Below are 3,561 nucleotides of genomic sequence, written 5' to 3' on the forward strand. Positions count from 1 at the left end.
TCTAAATAGTATTATTTACAGATCTATTTGACATCTCTGACTGTATGAAGATATATTCAACAGAGACCTTTCTATGTATTTATACAATCTACATCAAAATAAAAACAAAATTTGGCCCTCTTTCTTCTGAAGTTTGTGGTTTCAAGCTTGACATTGCTCATTCCGCCTTTGTCCCAGGTCAGCTTCTTGGCTCACTTTTACAAATTCAACAGTACTTTATTAGAGAACCTACTGTGGAGCAAGATGTGATAGGTTATGTTAAATTGGACTTTGACCTTGCAGCCCCCTCTCTGTGACTAAATCATGTCTCCTAATGCTGCAGCTGCTGGTAATGCATCATTTACTGTTGCTGCTATCTTCATCTAACTGGCCACTGCTATGCCCCCATTATGTCATCCCCAGCTGCCACAGATATCCCTTCTCAAAATGTGCTTTATAAAAGACGCATGTGAGTAAAACTAATGAGCTACCAAATGGGGCAGAGAAATCAATACCCCACAAAGGCAATGATTCTGCTTTCTTTTTCCCCCTCAGAAAGGAAAGCAAGAAATAATACTCAGACTAGAAAGAAAATACACAAACCAAAATGCAGGGAAAAACTAATAGTGGCACTGAATAACTTCATAGCTTTGACTATTAGTGCGTAATGCAGCAAAGGGAGATTGGAGCCAAATGGGAAGAAAATGAAACAAATCGGGCATTGAAAAGGAACAGAGGCAAATAACTTTATCAACCGAGGAAAAATGTAAGGAGCCCACTGTGAAGTCTGAAGAGAGGAAAATAAATGAACAAGGAAAACAGAGGTCAATGTCACCACTGAACAATATAATAAACTACTCAAGGGAGCCCCTATATAGAAAGCAAAGATCTATAAGGGCTGCTTAAAAGTTTGATATAATCAAATTAGAAGATCTGTCTGTATTCTTTTTGTCTCGGTGGGTTCCAAAGTGATGTTAATAAAAAAGACAGCAACTGTAGTCCTTTTGCATAGAAAAAATATATGGAATGAATCCTCAGATAGATATTTACCAGCACCTTGGAAGAGGAGGATGACCTTTTATTATATATCACAGAATGAAAGACAGTGATGGAATATGTTGTGAATTTAAATGAATGCGTTAGGATTCCATGTTTCTGAGGCACAGCTAAATCTTGTGGGGAAATCTCTCCTTTGTTTTACACTCTTAGAAATCAGAAGCAACTCTTCTCAGATTGATTATATAAACCTGTATGAGGAGGTGGTGGATGAGGCCCCCCAATTCCACAATTGCTGGGATATACACATCTAAAGAATTTATAAAGTTCTGCAGAAAATCCACATTTTCACAGACTCCTTGTTGGAGGTACAATTGTGAATTTGCTTGCACTAGGGATGGTATCATTATCCAGGGCTATAGAGTCATTTGGTGGAATGGAAGGATGGGATAAATGATTTTAAAAAACACAAAAATACTTAATACATCACCAGTAAATTCTTAAGAGTACAGAGACTGGAATATTTTACAGACACATGATTAATCACCTGAGTATCTGCTGTGAATTCATATGCAGGTATTCTGATTTCAAATATGGATTTTTCTTCTGGTTCATTTTTGAAGGACTGGAACAGAATGGTATAGTCTGTTCACTTTTTCATCTTAATCAGTGCTTCAGTGTAGTTAAGATAACATGTATTGTTTGGTTTGCTCAATTCAGAGTAATTTTCAGTGTGAGCAATTATTTAATTCATTCCATCCATGTTATAATACATATAACACTTGTAGTAGCATTTATATTTATGGTCTTATTAACTCATCTGTTTTTGCTTGAAACTAGTGCAGCTGTGTGTAACAATTCACCTGAAAAAATCCAAATATAGGATTGAGGCTCTGGATGTGACTAAGGCATTGGTGACATCAATATCAAAGACAAAGTTATCTTTAATAATAGTATGGTAAAGATTTTGTAACACTTGAACTTGGAGGAGGATCCTCTTTAATGATTTGATGCATTCAGTTAAACATTTGAGTGGGGTAAATAGTTAAATACACCTGAAAGTGCTGCTATATCAGGCCTGATTAATGAAAAACTTTAAGCACATGCCAGAATTCATCCACATGTCATTAACTTCACTGGGATTTATGCTCATGCACAATTTTTTAAACAGATACTCAAGCACTTCCTTGAATTGCATGTTTTCCTGAAGTGAAGCCTAAGGCCCTGATTCTATAGAGATTCATGCCCCCCTCTGGCCTTACTCCCTCTGAATGACCCACTAATTGGATTGTCTGGCCTACAATTAATTGTGTGAGAGTTAAGAAGCTTTTTTAAAAGAACCATAGCCTAAGGAAAAAAATTATATAAAGTGAAAAACTATCAGAATTATCCACCAGAGGACTGATTTCACAACCCAAGGGCAAAAAATACGTGTTGGGTCTGCTTTGACTTTTACCTATGTGAAGAAGAAGAAGAAAGGATTAGGTCTGTGAAAGATTAGAACAGGCCAGTGTGAACTCTATCCCTGTAAATACAACATATTCTTTGTTCCTGCTGAATCACAACATCTTCCACTTAGAGTGACTGTAATTTATAGTGAACAATGTAGATTAGATTATATGATTATATTAATCTGATTTGTTATATTATTTCTAGCTTCACTGTTACCATAAGTGTTAGTATTAGCTCCTTTCAATTATTTCTTAACTATTCTCTTGAATACTTCATCTTTACAGAGACGATAAACCATAGGATTGCCATATCAATAAAAGTGACTTGGATGTATCTTAATTGATTGGCTACAAGTCAGTCATAATTGCCAAAATGAAGAGTGAGACTGGCTCTACAATACTTTCTAAGATTACAAAAGCTAGCAGGACTTGGATGTGTAATTTCTATTAACTGTTAATGGGAACTGAGCCTCTACATTCCTTAAGGTGATATTGGAAATCTCAGCCTAAAATTACTTAGAAAACTTGTTGTTTTTTTCAGTATAAGTGAGAATTGAAAAGAAAAAAAACACCCTCAGGATTTCTACAGTTTGATTAGTAATAGCAAAAATGAGTGGGAAAGTTGGGGGAGAGAATAAATTAGTATATTTGTGAAAGTCTTCTTCAGCAATCCCTCACAGTTGAGGAAGATTGTCTTCCATGACTGTCTTACCTATGGGTCCAAAGATGACTGATGAGGCCAATCTGGGATCAGCAGACTCTGTGCTGCAACTTGGGCACATGTTTCCCTGTGGGGTGGGTGGCTCTGGATTCTTGATTTGGTCGGTAACACACTGTTTCTGCCGCTCCTGCTTTTCTGTCTCCTGTTGTTGTAAGGTTTCAAAGTACTGAGATCATTGCAACAGACTCTTCCTACATTTGCGGTGGTCCTGGGTGATAGTTTCCCATGAGTTCATGCTGATGTTGCATTTTTCTAAGCTGGCCTTGAGGATGTCCTTGATGCACTTTCTCTGCCTTTCTCTTGAGCATACAACTTGACTGAGCTGGGAGAATAAGACTTGCTTTGAGAGTCAGATTTCAGACATCTGGATGACATGGCCAGCAAAGACATCTGGATGACATGGCCAGCAAAGTT

Source organism: Gavialis gangeticus, unplaced genomic scaffold, assembly GCF_001723915.1.
Source record: "Gavialis gangeticus isolate Ggan-Ray unplaced genomic scaffold, GavGan_comp1, whole genome shotgun sequence".
NCBI lineage: Eukaryota > Metazoa > Chordata > Crocodylia > Gavialidae > Gavialis > Gavialis gangeticus.